The following is a 16928-nucleotide window of genomic DNA, read 5'->3' as shown; positions in this document are numbered from 1 at the left end:
AAATTTTCAAAGCCCGGACTACGTCCAGCAACTTGGAATCCTCCAAGTCCCTAGTAGCCGCAGGCACCACAATAGGCTGGTTCAAATGAAACGAGGATACCACCCTAGGGAGAAATTGGGGACGAGTCCTCAATTCTGCCCTGTCCATATGGAAGATCAGATAAGGGCTTTTACATGACAAAACAGCCAATTCTGACACACGCCTAGCCGAAGCTAAGGCCAATAGCATGACCACTTTCCACGTGAGATATTTTAGCTCCACGGTCTTAAGTGGCTCAAACCAGTGGGATTTCAGGAAATCCAACACAACGTTAAGATCCCAGGGTGCCACTGGTGGCACAAAAGGGGGCTGAATATGCAGCATTCCCTTAACAAATGTCTAAACCTCAGGCAGTGAAGCCAGTTCTTTTTGAGAGAAAATGGATAGGGCCGAAATCTTGACCTTTATGGATCCTAATTTTAGGCCCATAGTCACTCCTGACTGTAGGAAGTGCAGGAATCGACCCCGCTGGAATTCCTCTGTAGGGCCTTCCCGGCCTCACACCAAGCAACCTGTTTTCGCTATATGCAGTGAAAAGGTCTTGCTGTCACGTCTTTCCTAGCCTTTATCAGCATAGGAATAACTGCATCCGGAATGCCCTTTTCCGCTAAGATCCGGCGTTCAACCGCCATGCCGTCAAATGCAGCCGCGGTAAGTCTTGGAACAGACAGTGCCCCTGTTGCAACATGTCCTGTCTGAGAGGCAGAAGCCCTGAGTTCTCTGAGAGCATTTCTTGCAGCTCCGGGTACCGAGTCCTTCTTGGCCAATTCGGAGCAAAGAATATTGTTCTCACTCCTCCTTTTATTACAATTCTCAGCCCTTGGGTATGAGAGGAAGAGGAGGGAATACATAGACCGACTGGAACACCCACGGTGTTACTAGTGCGACCACAGCTATCACCTGAGGGTCCCTTGACCCGGCGTAAAACCTTTTTTAGCTTTTTATTGAGGTGGGACGCCATCTAGTCCACCTGAGGCAGTTCCCATCAATTTGCAAACTGTGTGAAGACTTCCTGATGAAGTCCCCACTTTCCCGGGTGGAGGTCGTGCCTGCTGAGGAAGTCTGCTTCCCAGTTGTCCACTCCCGGAATGAACACTGCTGACAGTGCGCTTACTTGATTCTCCACCCAGCGGTCTCAATCTCTGCTGATAAGGTACCTGTCCACGCTGCCACAGCGCTATAAACCCATGCCGACACAATCGCCGGTCTGGGTAGTATACTAGAATGTGCACGCTATCTGCAGGATCCCTGAGAATAGCAAGTGCTACCGTCTGTGCAAACAGGACACCCTAGGGGAAGATTCTCAACACATCCTGGCCCTAGTGGGGAAAGGATACAGCCTGAGAATTCTCTTGTGGGAAGCTGCCATCTGTTGTCTGTAGATTCCCGCTCTTTTTCCTCATGAGAGGAGGGAAATTTACCTCAGCATTCTTCCCCTTAAACATGTGTACCCTTGTGTCAGGGACAGATGAGTCATCAGTGATATGCAAATCATCTTTTATTTCAATAATCATATACTGAATACCTTCTAGCCATCTTGGCTGTAACTTTGCATTATCGTAGTCGACAGTGGAGTTAAACTCCGTGTCGATACCAGTGTTTGTTATGTTGGATAGTGAGCATTGTGAGACTCTGAAGGTCTCTGTGACATAGGGACAGACATGGGTAGATTTCCTGTCTGTTCCCTAACCATTTGTACAATAAATTCACCTTAGCACTTACACGGGTGGTCTTCTGTATGCCGGTGGTCGGGCTCCCGGCGCTCAGTATACCGGCGCCGGGAGCCCGACAGCCGGCATACCGACACTTATTCTCCCTCGTGGGGGTCCACGACCCCCCTAGAGGGAGACTAAAATAGTGTGGCGCGCGTAGCGCGCCACCGTGCCCGTAGCGTGGCGAGCGCAGCGAGCCCGCAAGGGGCTCATTTGCGCTCGCCACACTGTCGGTAAGCCAGCGGTTGGGCTCCCGGCGCCGGTATGCTGGTCGCCGGGAGCCCGACCGCCGGCAATCCGTAGTGAACCCCACTTACACATATCCAAACAGGTGTCGGCGTTGTCGACGGAGACACCCTCTCACACACATATCCGCTCTATCACCTCCTTAGAGGAGCCTTTTACCTCAGACATGTCGACACACGCGTACCGACACACCACACACACAGGGGATGCTCTATTTGAGGACAGTTCCCCCACAAGGCCCTTTGGAGAGACAGAGAGAGAGTATGCCAGCACACGCCCCAGCGCTATATAACCCAGGGATTACACTACAACTCAGTGTTTACCCAGTAGCTGCTGTATATACAATTTTTGCGCCTAAATTTATGTGCCCCCCCCCCCCCCCCCCCTCTTTTCACTCTTTGTGTACCAGGATACTGCAGGGGAGAGCCTGGGGAGCTTCCTTCCAGCGGAGCTGTGAAGAGAAAATGGCGCTGGTGTGCTGAGGAAGAAGGCCCCGCCCCCTCAGCGGCGGGCTTCTGTCCTGTTTCTGACTAAAAATGGCGGAGGTTTTACACAAATACAGTCACAGACTGTATTATGTGTATTTTTATGCCAAAGGTATTTTTATTGCTGCCCAGGGCGCCCGCCCCCCCCCCCCCCCCCCAGCACCCTGCACCCTACAGTGACCGGAGTGTGTGGTGTGCTGTGGGAGCAATGGCGCACAGCTGCGGTGCTGTGCGCTACCTTAATGAAGACAGGAGTCTTCTGCCGCCGATTTCATCGCTTCTCTTCTGTCTTCTGGCTCTGCAAGGGGGACGGCGGCGCGGCTCCGGGAACGGACGATCGAGGTCAGGCCCTGTGTTCGAACCCTCTGGAGCTAATGGTGTCCAGTAGCCTAAGAAGCACAAGCTAGCTGCAAGCAGGTAGGTTTGCTTCTCTACCCTCAGTCCCACGTAGCAGTGAGTCTGTTGCCAGCAGATCTCACTGAAAATAAAAAAAACCTAACAAATACTTTCTTTCTAGCAAGCTCAGGAGAGCCCACTAGGAGCACCCAGCTCTGGCCGGGCACAGATTCTAACTGGGGTCTAGAGGAGGGGCATAGAGGGAGGAGCCAGTGCACACCAGATAGTACCTAATCTTTCTTTTAGAGTGCCCAGTCTCCTGCGGAGCCCGTCTATTCCCCATGGTCCTTACGGAGTTCCCAGCATCCACTAGGACGTCAGAGAAATATTGTTTCTGTGCAGGGTAAATACTGGCTGCTTTTATGTTACACTGTAATTTAGATTTTGGTTTGAACACAGCCCACCCAAAATCTAAATCTCTCTGCACATGTTACATCTGCCACACCTGCACTGCACATGGTTTTGCCATTAGTGTGCTTCTTTGGTTTGCAAACAAACCTGAATAAAGGCCTTAGGGGATCATTCGGAGTTGATCGCTAGATGAAAATATTCGCTGCGCAGCGATGATGCCAAAAAACAGCACTTCTGTGCATGCGTATGCGCTACGTGCTTTCACAGCGGCCGATGTAGTTTCACACAGGGTCTAGCGACGATTTTCAGTCGCACTGCTGGCCGCAGAGTGATTGACATGAAGTGGGGGTTTCTGGGTGTCAACTGACCGTTTTCAGGGAGTGTTCGAAGAAACGCAGGTGTGCCAGTAAAAACGCAGGCGTGGCTGGGCGAACGCAGGGCGTGTTTGTGATATCAAAACAGAAACTGAACAGTCTGAAGTCATCGCAAGCGCTGAGTAGGTCTGAAGCTACTCTCAAACTGCACAAAATTATTTTGTAGCCGCTTTGCGATCCTTTTGTTCGCACTTCTGCTAAGCTAAAATAGACTCCCAGTGGGAGGCGGCATAGCGTTTGCACGGCTGCTAAAAACAGCTAGCGAACGAACAACTCGGAATGACCACCTTAACACAGAACTGGTTGTAAGTGATATATTTGAAAGTTTCTATCATGTCCCCCCTTTCCCTTCTCTCCTTCAAACTATACATGTTAAGATCTTTTAGCCTTTCCGGGTAAGTTTTGTGATGTAGGCCATGCACCATTTTTGTTGCCCTTCTTTGTACACTCTCTAATGTATTTATATCCTTCTGGAGATATGGGCCCTCATTCCGAGTTGATCGGTCGCAAGGCGAATTTAGCAGAGTTACACACGCTAAGCCGCCGCCTACTGGGAGTGAATCTTAGCTTCTTAAAATTGCGACCGATGTATTCGCAATATTGCGATTACTAACTACTTAGCAGTTTCAGAGTAGCTCCAGACTTACTCTGCCTGTGCGATCATTTCAGTGCTTGTCGTTCCTGGTTGACGTCACAAACACACCCAGCGTTCGCCCAGACACTCCCACCGTTTCCCCGGCCACTCCTGTGTTTTTTCCGGAAACGGTAGCGTTTTCAGCCACACGCCCCTGAAACGCCGTGTTTCCGCCCAGTAACACCCATTTCCTGTCAATCACATTACGATCGCCGGAGCGAAGAAAAAGCCGTGAGTAAAATTACTTTCTTCATAGTAAAGTTACTTGGCGCAGTCGCAGTGCGAACATTGCGCATGCGTACTAAGCGGATTTTCACTGCGATGCGATGAAAAATACAGAGCGAACAACTCGGAATGAGGGCCATGGTCTCCAGAACTGGACACAGTATTCCAGATGGGGCCGTACCAATGACCTATACAGTGGCATTATCACTTCTTTCTCTAACGTCCTAGTGGATGCTGGGGACTCCGTAAGGACCATGGGGAATAGACAGGCTCCGCAGGAGACAGGGCACTTTAAGAAAGAATTCGGATACTGGTGTGCTCTGGCTCCTCCCTCTATGTCCCTCCTCCAGACCTCAGTTTGAATCTGTGCCCGGACGAGCTGGGTGCTACTTAGTGAGCTCTCCTGAGCTTACTATAAGAAAGTATTTTGTTAGGTTTTTTTATTTTCGGAGAGATCTGCTGGCAACAGACTCTCTGCAGCGTGGGACTGAGGGGAGAGAAGCAGCCCTACTCACTGAAGATAGGTCCTGCTTCTTAGGCTACTGGACACCATTAGCTCCAGAGGGATCGTACACAGGATTTCACCCTTTGTCGTCCGATCCCATACCCGCGCCGCCGCCCCCCTCGCAGAGCCGGAAGACAGAAGCCGGTGACAGAAGAAGACTTCAAAAGCGGCGGCAGAAGACTCCAGTCTTCAAACTGAGGTAGCGCACAGCACTGCAGCTGTGCGCCATTGCTCCCACATTAAACCCACACACTCCGGTCACTGTAGGGTGCAGGGCCCAGGGGGGGGGGCGCCCTGGGCAGCAATTAGTAACCTCTTGGCAAAAAGCAGCATATATACAGTTGGGCACTGTATATATGCATGAGCCCCCGCCATTATTTTACACACAAACGCGGGACAGAAGCCCGCCGCTGAGGGGGCGGGGCTTCTTCCTCAGCACTCACCAGCGCCATTTTCTCTCCACAGCTCCGCTGAGAGGATGCTCCCCAGGCTCTCCCCTGCAGAAACACGGTAGAAGAGGGTAAAAAGAGAGGGGGGGCACATAAATTAGGCGCAAAAAGGTTTATATACAGCAGCTACTGGGTTAACACTAAGTTACTGTGTGATTCCTGGGACATATAGCGCTAGGGTGTGTGCTGGCATACTCTTTCTCTGTCTCTGCAAAGGGCCTTGTGGGGGAACTGTCTTCAAAAAAGAGCATCCCCTGTATGTGTGTGGTGTGTCGGTACGCTTGTGTCGACATGTTTGACGAGGAAGGCTATGTGGAAGCAGAGCGGGAGCAAATGAATGTGGGGTCGCCACGACGGCACCGACACCTGAGTGGATGGATATATGGAAGGTTTTAAATGATAATGTTAATTCCTTGCATAAAAGGTTGGATAAAGTTGAAACCTTAGGACAGTCGGGGTCACAGCCCATGCCTGATCCTATGTCGCAGAGGCCGTCAGGGTCTCAGAAGCGCCCACTATCCCAAATTGTTGACACAGACACCGACACGGAGTCTGACTCCAGTGTCGGTTATAATGATGCAAAGTTACAGCCTAAATTGTCTAGAGCTATACGTTATATGATTATAGCAATGAAGGAGGTGTTGCACATCACAGAGGAAACCCCAGTTCCTGACAAGAGGGTTCATATGTATGGGGAAAAAAGGCAGGAGGTGACCTTTCCCCCTTCACATGAGCTAAATGAGTTATGTGAAAAGGCTTGGGAATCTCCAGATAAAAAACTGCAGATTTCCAAACGGATGCTTATGGCGTATCCTTTCCCGCCAACGGACAGGTTACGCTGGGAATCCTCCCCTAGGGTGGACAAAGCTCTAACACGCTTATCCAAGAGGGTAGCCCTGCCGTCACAGGATACGGCCACCCTAAAAGATGCTGCGGATAGAAAGCAAGAGGGTACCCTGAAGTCCATTTACACACATCTAAGGTACCTTACTAAGACCGGCAATTGCGTCGGCCTGGGTGTGTAGTGCTGTAGCAGCGTGGACGGATTCCTTATCTGAGGATCTGGATACCTTAGACAAGGACACTATATTAATGACCCTGGGGCATATAAAAGACGCTGGCCTGTATATGAGAGATGCTCAAAGAGACATTAGCCTACTGGGCTCTAGAATAAATTCAATGTCGATTTCTGCCAGAAGGGTCCTGTGGACTCGGCAATGGACAGGCGATGCCGACTCAAAAATGCACATGGAGGTTTTACCTTACAAGGGTGAGGAATTGTTTGGGGAGGGTCTCTCGGACCTGCTCTCCACAGCTACTGCTGGAAAGTCACATTTTTTGCCATATGTTCCCTCACAACCTAAGAAAGCACCGTATTACCAAATGCAGTCCTTTCGTTCACAAAAAGGCAAGAAAGTCCGAGTTGCGTCCTTTCTTGCCAGAGGCAAGGGTAGAGGAAAGAAGCTGCACAACACAGCTAGTTCCCAGGAACAGAAGTCCTCCCCGGCTTCTACTAAATCCACCGCATGACGCTGGGGCTCCACAGGCGGAGCTGGGCCCGGTGGGGGCGCGTCTCTGAAATTTCAGCCACAAGTGGGTTCACTCCCAGGTGGATCCCTGGGTAATAGAGATTGTGTCTCAGGGATACAAGCTGGAATTCGAAGAGATGCCCCCTCACCGATACCTCAAATCGGCCCTGCCAGCTTCCCCCTTAGAGAGGGAAATTGTGTTAGCTGCAATTCACAAATTGTATCTTCAGCAGGTGGTGGTCAAGGTTCCCCTCCTTCAACAAGGAAAGGGTTATTATTCGACCATGTTTGTGGTTCCGAAACCGGACGGTTCGGTCAGACCCACATTGAATTTAAAATCCCTGAACATATACCTGAAAAGGTTCAAGTTCAAGATGGAATCGCTCAGAGCGGTCATCGCAAGCATGGAAGGGGGGGATTTTATGGTGTCTCTGGACATAAAGGATGCATACCTTCATGTCCCCATTTATCCACCTCATCAGGCGTACCTCAGATTTGTGGTACAGGATTGTCATTACCAATTCCAGACGTTGCCGTTTGGTCTCTCCACGGCACCGAGAATTTTCACCAAGGTAATGGTGGAAATGATGGTGCTCCTGCGAAAGCAAGGGGTCACAATTATCCCATACTTGGACGATCTCCTCATAAAGGCGAGGTCCAGAGAGCAGTTGCTGATCAGCGTAGCACACTCTCGGGAAGTGTTACAACAGCACGGCTGGATTCTAAATATTCCAAAGTCGCAGCTGATTCCTACGACGCGTCTGCCCTTCCTGGGCATGATTCTGGACACAGACCAGAAGAAGGTTTTTCTCCCGACGGAGAAGGCGCAGGAACTCATGACACTGGTCAGAGACCTCTTAAAACCAAAACAGGTGTCGGTGCATCACTGCACTCGAGTCCTGGGAAAGATGGTGGCATCATACGAGGCCATTCCCTTCGGCAGGTTCCATGCGAGGACCTTTCAATGGGATCTGTTGGACAAGTGGTCCGGATCACATCTACAGATGCATCGGCTGATCACCCTATCCCCCAGGGCCAGGGTGTCTCTTCTGTGGTGGCTGCAAAGTGCTCACCTTCTCGAGGGCTGCAGATTCGGCATTCAGGACTGGGTCCTGTTGACCACGGATGCAAGCCTCCGAGGGTGGGGGGCAGTCACACAGGGAAGAAATTTCCAAGGTCTGTGGTCAAGTCAGGAGACTTGCCTTCACATCAATATCCTGGAACTAAGGGCCATATACAACACCCTAAGTCAAGCGGAGACCCTGCTTCGCGACCAATCGGTGCTGATTCAGTCAGACAACATCACCGCAGTGGCTCATGTAAACCACCAAGGCAGCACAAGGAGCAGGGTGGCGATGGCGGAAGCCACCAGAATTCTTCGCTGGGCGGAGAATCACGTAAGAGCACTGTCAGCAGTGTTCATTCCGGGAGTGGACAACTGGGAAACAGACTTCCTCAGCAGGCACGACCTCCACCCGGGAGAGTGGGGACTTCATCAAGAAGTCTTCGAGCAGATTGCAAGTCGGTGGGAACTGCCACAGGTGGACATGATGGCATCCCGCCTCAACAAAAAGCTACAGAGCTATTGCGCCAGTTCAAGAGACCCTCAGGCGATAGCTGTAGACGCACTAGTGACACCGTGGGTGTTCCAGTCGGTTTATGTATTTCCTCCTCTTCCTCTCATACCCAAGGTGCTGAGAATCATAAGAAAAAGAGGAGTGCGAACAACACTCATTGTTCCGGATTGGCCAAGAAGGACTTGGTATCCAGAGCTGCAAGAAATGCTCACAGAGGACCCATGGCCTCTGCCTCTAAGACAGGACCCGTTGCAACAGGGACCCTGTCTGTTCCAAGACTTACCGCGGCTGCGTTTGACGGCATGGCGGTTGAACGCCGGATCCTAGCAGAAAAAGGCATTCCGGATGAGGTTATTCCTACGCTGATAAAGGCTAGGAAGGACGTGACGGCTAAACATTATCACCGTATATGGCGAAAATATGTTGCTTGGTGTGAGGCCAGGAATGCCCCTACGGAGGAATTCCAGCTGGGCCGTTTCCTTCACTTCCTACAGTCGGGAGTAACTTTGGGCCTAAAATTGGGTTCCATTAAGGTCCAGATTTCGGCCCTATCCATTTTCTTTCAAAAAGAACTGGCTTCTCTTCTCTTACGTTTGTAAAGGGAGTGCTGCATATTTAGCCTCCTTTTGTGCTTCCAGTGGCACCTTGGGATCTTAACGTGGTGTTGAGTTTCCTGAAGTCACACTGGTTTGAGCCTCTCAAAACCGTGGAGTTAAAATTTCTCACCTGGACAAGTTATACGGTGTGATTGGTGTGACTGGTATGAGTCTTGCCCTGGATTCCAAAATCCTTTCCTTGTACTGTCAGCTCTTCCGGGCACAGTTTCTCTAACTGAGGTCTGGAGGAGGGACATAGAGAGAAGAGCCAGAGCACACCAGTATCCAAATTCTTTCTTAAAGTGCCCTGTCTCCTGCGGAGCCCCAGAGCCGGCCATAGGCATAGGCAAACTAGGCAATTGCCTAGGGCATTTGATATGCCTAGGGGCATCAGCAGCTTCTGCTGATTAAAATGATATGCAGCATGCCTATATTCTGTGTGTAGCATTTGCAGATACAGCCACAGTCTCACACAGTATATAGGCTTGCTGCTTATCATTTTAATCGGCAGAAGCTGCTTGTACATCCTAGCGACATAGCAATGCAAATAAGATACATTTTCATAAAAAAAAGGTGCCTGACGTTAGCATTGAGGCAAGATTTATGAGGACACATCTGTATCCAAGCAGAGGCAGAGGTCACAGTGTTAGTGGCAGTGTGATTGGGTTGGGTGTGCAGTAGTGTTCGGAATTTGTGTAAAATTATGTGTGTCATGTAAAAATGCACTAGTAATGTGCAGCAAATGTGTAGGGGACACTATGTGTGTCATTAAGTGTATAAGGGCATTAATAATGTGCAGCATATGTGTAAGGGACATTATGTGTAAAAGGGCATTAATAAAGGTTGTCATAATGTGTAAGGTGCATTATGTTTATAAGGACATTAATAATGTGTCTCATATGTGTCTCATATGTGTGTGGAATTATGTGTATAAATGCATTACTAATGTGTGGCATTATGTGTTTAAGGTGCTCTACTATGTGGCATTGCATATAGAAAGGGCACTACTGTGTCGTCTAATGTGAATAAAGAGCAATAGGGTATGGTGTAATGTGAATAAGGAGCAATTCAGTGTGATGTAATGTGAATAAGGGGCTCTACTGTGAGGAGTAACGTTTATAAGGTAAAGTGATACTACTGTGGGATGTAATATGAATTATGGACACTATCGCATGATCAAATGTGAATAAAGTTGCAGTACTGTGTGGCGTAATTGGAATTGGGGTTACTATTGTATGGCCATGCCCCTTGCCAGCAAAAACACACCCCTTTTTGGGCTGTGCGCCAAATGTGCGAACTGTTCCTTTTTAAAATATAGGGGGTACAAACACCAAAATGGGTGAGGGGTGATAGTGCTGGGAAAGAAGTGCAAGGTCAGAGGCGGAACCAGCTGTGGTGCTAGGGGGCACCAGCCAAAATTTTGCCTAGGGCATCATATTGGTTAGGGCCGGCTCTGCGGAGCCCGTCTATTCCCCATGGTCCTTACGGAGTCCCCAGCATCCACTACGGACTACGAGAAATAGATTTACCGGTAAGTAAAATCTTATTTTTTTCCTGCTACTGATTCCTCTCCCTATGCAACCAAGCATCTGACTTGCCTTTCTCATTGCTTTGTTGCATTGCTTTCCTGCCTTCAAGTCACTTGAAATAGTGACTCCTAAATCCCTTTCCTCCTCAGTAGTTTCCATTATAGTACCCTTGATACAATATTTAGCCTTTGGGTTTTTGAGACCCAAGTGCATGATTTTGCATTTTTTTGTATTAAACTGTAGTTGCCATGTTCTTGACCATTTCTCAAGCCTAGCTAGGTCATCAATCATTTGTTTTACCCCTCCCGGTGTGTCTACCCTGTTGCATATCTTTGTATCATCTGCAAAAAGGCATACCTTCCCTTCAATACCATTTGCAATGTCACCAACAAAGATATTAAAGAGAACTGGACCAAGTACAGATCCCTGGGGTACTCCACTGGTAACATTTCCCTCCATAGATTGCACTCCATTAACTACAACTGTCTGTTTCCTATCCTGCAACCAGTTTCTTATCCATTTAACTGTTTTATAATCCACCGCCACGCTTTCAAGTTTATTTAGCAGTCTGCGATGTGGGACAGTGTCAAATGTCTTACCAAAGTCTAGATATGCTACGTCTACAGCTCCCCCTTGATCTATTATTTTTGTCACAGAGTCAAAAAAGTAAATAAGATTTGTTTGGCATGATCTCCCACCAGTAAATCCATGCGGTTTTGGATCCTGTAAATTGTTTGATTTAAGATATTCCACAACTCTTTCTTTTAATAGTTTTTCCATTACTTTCCCTACTACTGATGTAAGGCTTACTGGTCTATAGTTGCTTGCTTCTTCCTTGCTTCCACTTTTGTGCAGTGAAACTACATTTGCTCTTTTCCAGTCCTCTGGAATGGCACCTGTATTTAGAGTCTGGTTAAATAATTCTGTTAAAGGTGTAACCAGCACATCTATTAGCTCTTTGAGTATCCTTGGGTGTATCCCATCTGGTCCCATTGATTTATCCACTTTTACTTTTGAAAGTTCTGCTAGGACCTTCTCCTCTGTAAATGTACTTTCATCTACCATATTTTTATGAATGTCCTTGCAACTTAACTGTGGCCCCATCCCTTCTGAAGTAAATACTGAGCAAACATAATTATTTAGGTGATCTGCTATTGCCTTGTCTCCCTCCACCAAATTCTCACTCTCTGTCTTAAGTCTTATTATTCCTCCATTTGATTTTCTCCTTTCACTTATATACTTAAGAAAAAGTTTTGCCCCCTTTATCTACCGACTGGGCCATTTTCTCCTCAGCTTCTGCCTTTGCATGTCTTATCACTTTCCTAGCATCCTTCCGTCTGTCCAGATATACCTCTTTGTCGTTATTATTTTGAGTCTGTTTGTATTTCCTAAAAGCCATCTTTTTTGCTTTTACACTAGTTGATACTTCTTTTGTGAACCACACTGGTTTCCTTTTCCTGGTGCTTTTCCTAACCTACTACAAAGGTCAAAATGCACTAAAGCAATGTACTGTAACTGTGATGTCCGTAATTTGTCTCAGCAAAAACCTAGAATTCTTTTATGTGGAGAAAATACTGTGTGCGTCCTTCCTGATGCCCCTGATGTTAAATAATTACAAAAGCTACATTTTGCATGCTGGATGGGGAGTAGGAGCACTTATTAGGGTGCAGTTACTTATGAGGACTTACCCATCTTATTCTGCATTGTAAGTACATTGTGTATCTCTTTTATTTGCTGAAACCCAGATGTAAAGCCTGTTATTATGTCGCTTTCCACAGCTCATATGTTTGTAGCCTGAAAATGGTTTTCCTTATTGCACTATATAATTCGCTGAAAAAACTATAGGAGGCACCAACGTGGATCTATATTTTCTATTTAAGAGAAGTAATATATGAAAGAAGCCTGCAGAGCCGCAAAGAATGAAATGTTATATACAGTAAAAAGCAATATGAAATCCCAAATGTGACATTTATAAGTAAGACTTAATAATGACTTGTGCTGTATATGCATGAAGGAAAATGATTGGGCTTACTTTTAAAGGGCTGCAGAGCATGGAAAAGAGTAGATTGCTGCAAAATAGGTTTTATGCTTTTTGCCTTTGGATATATGTGACTTATCAGGCATATTAAAATGAGTGCTGTTTGATCCCCTATTCAATATCCTAATGTCACGTCACACAGCAGTGTTAGCCTGGCAGGCCACCTGCGGCCTTGGAAGCAGAACCAAGTAGCTGAACCAAGCGTTAGTCCTTACTGACACGTGTTGCCCATTTTCGTTAGAAACCACTTATTGTGCAATTGTTCCCTTCCATCAGTGTCAGTCCGACCTTTAATGGAACAGGACTATACAAAGGTAACAATAGCAATGTACTTTCTGTGTTGGTAATGGTGTGACTTAAAAAGTAGCAACGAACTATATTTCCTTTTTTGCTGTATTCTTTGAACATAACTTGATATGTTATGTTTATATTGGGCTACATCTCCCGTAGATAGAACATGTTATGGCTTAAATATGTTGTATTTTAGTAGCTGCTAAGTAGAAACATACATACCTACAATTGCTGATAAACGATAGTAAATACAATTTGTCTCATGTAAGTCACACAGCAGCTATTTAATATTTTATTAATAATTGGGCAACACACAACATAGTGGAGTAATAGGTCAAAAGAAAAACAATGACATTGCTTGGCGATACAGGCAAACCATATAATAACATAAATATACATAATCTATTACACTGTGTATCAAACAAGAATCTCTGTTTACTGAACTCATACAGTATGGGATCAATACAAAATCCCGGCGGTCGGGATTCCGGCGGTCAGGAGACCGACGCTGGGAGCCCGACAGCCGGGATCCCGGCGGCAAGCACCTTTGGTCGCCACAGGTTTCTATTCTCCTCCGGATGGTGGCGTGGACCACTACCCAAAAGGAGTAACCAGCCAGCGGTCAGGACTCCGACCGCCTGTATTTCAGCTGGTGTCGGGATTCCGGCGTCGGTATCCTGACCGCCAGGATTACAACAGGCGGTCAGTTGTCTGCCTCCCTACTGTATGTCCCATCCAGTAATAAGACTGACATGAAATATATTTTAAGCTTATTTACAAAATTAGTGTATTACATATAACTGTTATAAAGAGCAATTTGAAAGGTTGAATAAAATTATATTTTGCCAATTATATTTTTTCTGAAATGTGTAAGTTTTTGTATAATACAAATGTAAAGGTGTTTGGAATGCTGTACTATAAAGGTTACAGTACGTGATGAGTTCAGAGGTTCTCATTACCGTACTGTAGCAAAAGGAAAGTACACAACCTACTGCTTCTCAGCTTGTGGCTGCATGGCATAACTGGGTGATAATAACAGGGGTTTTGCAGCATTGGTGTTTCTATAATGGGTGCAGCGCATGCGGTGCACACGGGCCCGTGGGTACAGGTGGACCCACACTGCACACACTGCATTCATGTTTAAATACATACCTCCTTAACTCCCAACTCCCCAACAGCACCCAAACACACACTCCTCAATCCACACTCACAATCCTGATTTATGAACCTTACATTATTTGCCCCTTACACATTATACCATACACCGCAATGGCCCTTAAACATTATGTCACACACCGTAATGCCCATTACATAGTGCCACACACCGTAATGACCATTACACAATATGCCACACACTCTAATGCCCATAACACATTATGCCACACACCGAAATGCCCATTACACAATGACACATACCGTAATGCCCATGACACATTATGCCACACACCGTAATGCCCATTACACAATGACACACACCGTAATGCCCATTACATGCCCATTTTATGCCCCACACACAATAATACTCCTTACAAATTCTGACCCACAATAAGGCTTTTAATTACTTTTAAATTACCTACTTATTGTCATAAGCTTCATGCTCATTGCCAAAGGTTTTTATACTTGGTGCCACGGATTTCATGCTTTGGCTGCCATGCTAATTGCCAGGGATCTCATGTCATGCTTGTTGCCAGGGGTTTCATGCTCGCTGAAAGGGGTCTACTGCTCGTTGTAAAGGGTTTCATGCTTATTTTCAGGGGTTTTCCTGCTCATTGACAGGGGTCTCCTGCTCACCAAGGGTTCATGCTTATTGTCAGGGGTTTCCTGCTCGTTGCCAGGGTTCTCATATTCTTTGCCAAGGGGTTTCATGGGAGAAGATGCATTTCTGCCAGCAGAATCAGTGTTCCTGGCACATCAGTGTCACTGACAGATGCTAGAGGTCAAGTATGACCTCTATCATCTGTCTCCTGGTATGCGGTGGCCATTTTTGGAGGGCGTCTTACACTCTGGGGGCAGACGGGTGTAGCAGCAGCCCCCAGCACTACCAAGACAAATTAGGGGAAACGGGTACTAGGAACACACTTGTTTCTTCAGCATCCAACCGCAAAAAAAACCCAACAGGTTCCAGAACTTCGTTCCTGATAACAGCATTTTTCAAAAGAGCTTCAGGAACAATGTTCCAGACTGTTCTGCCACAAAAATAGCCCTGTATATATATTTAAAAAAAATTCAACTGCCAGCTTAACTGGAGTGTAGAGATTGTTGTGGAGCCTGGTATTAAGGGGGCTCTGGCTTATAAAAGGTAGTGAGCATTTGTTTTTCCCTAAGGGACCAATGTGTGCGTTTGCCTGTGGGAGGAAATTGTGTATTTTTCCCTGTGGGGGGTTAATAGTATATATTTTTTTCTTGTGGGGGGACACTCCAAAAATTCTCACAGAGGGTGCTTGTAGATTTGGTGCTGACCCTGGATCTCCCCCTGGCCCGCTAGTGTCACTGTGCAAAATAGTGAGAGGGGGCCTGTTCCCACTGCCCGCTCGCCACTACAGGCATGGATTAATGTGAGAGGGGCCCCATTCTTACCACTTCTACCTCAGTGCAATAAAGTTTTGTCTTTTTTACCTGGTGCATGTGATGATCACGCAACGCCACTGAAAGTGAGAGAAGTTGTGGTGCATAAGATGTATCCCGAACAGAAGGTGAAGGTAACCGTAAGTGTCATGCCATGTGGATTAAGGAGCTGGGTAGGGCTGTTAGGGCAGGGGGGACTGGCTGGGGCTGTACAGAAAGTGGGGACTGGAGAGACAGAAAGGGGCTGGTTGAAACTGTACAGATAGTTCAGGGTTGATTAGACAGAAGGGGGGGGGGGCTGACTGGGACTGTACAGACAGTTCAGGGTTGATGAGACAGAAGGGGGGTTGGCTGGTACTGTACAGACAGTGCAGGGCTCCTTAGACAGAAGGGGGCTGGCTGTTGAGACAGAAGTGGCTGGCAGGTAAGACAAAGAGGGTGCTGGCTTTAGAGACACAATAGGTGCTAGCTGGAGCTGGAGAGACACTGGGGACTCAAGAGACAGAAGGAGGCTGGAGAGACAGAAGGTGTCTGGCTGAAGCTGGAGAGAAACTGGGGCGATAGCTGCAGAAACACAGGTAACGAGGCTGAAGAGAACCGAAGTGAAGGGTGGCGGTGGGGTTGCATATTTTGTCAGTCCTTGGCCCCACAATTCTGATGGTAGCCCTGTTGACCATAATTTAAAATGCTCCAGGACCACCAACCAGTGGCACCACTTCAAGTGCCCTGTGCCCTGTGGTCCCCAGTTTGAAAATCACTGTGCTAGTTGATGAAAACACACATGCACTTTTCAGGGCTTCTACATGTATTGTGTTTTACCCACAAGTGGTTCCATGTAAGTGGCCATAGATACCTCACTTGAAAATGCATGTAGCCATAGAGATCATTCTGCCTTAAAAACAATGCAGGGAAATGGCACTGATGGACCAAGTTAATGTATATATCTTATTTTCCCCCAAGTATATAACAGTCAGGGCTGGCTCCAGTCCTACTAGCACCCAGAGTGAGAATTTTTGAAGTCCCCGCCTCCTCCTGGGAAAGTGGGTTTAACATCAAAACGATATATTATGTTATCAAACTATAAATATATATATATATATATATATATATATATTATCATACACCCCTCTACACACACAATTGATAGCCTTACACATAATGCCCATAGTAGTGCTCCTTACACATAATGGCCACAGTTATAGCTACTTACATATACTGCCCCCAGTAATGGTCCGGCCAGGTCTGGCGTTCTGGGGTCCGAGGGTGTGTGTGTGTGTGTGTGACTATATATATATATATATATATATATATATTTATAGTTTGATAACATAATATTTAGTTGTGAGGCCATGCCCATTTTCCCAGGAGTGAGCGCGCCTTCGGCTT

This window comes from Pseudophryne corroboree, chromosome 1, assembly GCF_028390025.1.
Source record: "Pseudophryne corroboree isolate aPseCor3 chromosome 1, aPseCor3.hap2, whole genome shotgun sequence".
NCBI classification, from domain to species: Eukaryota; Metazoa; Chordata; class Amphibia; order Anura; family Myobatrachidae; genus Pseudophryne; species Pseudophryne corroboree.
The sequence above is the reverse complement of the archived record's forward strand: the minus strand, read 5'-3'. Positions refer to the sequence as shown.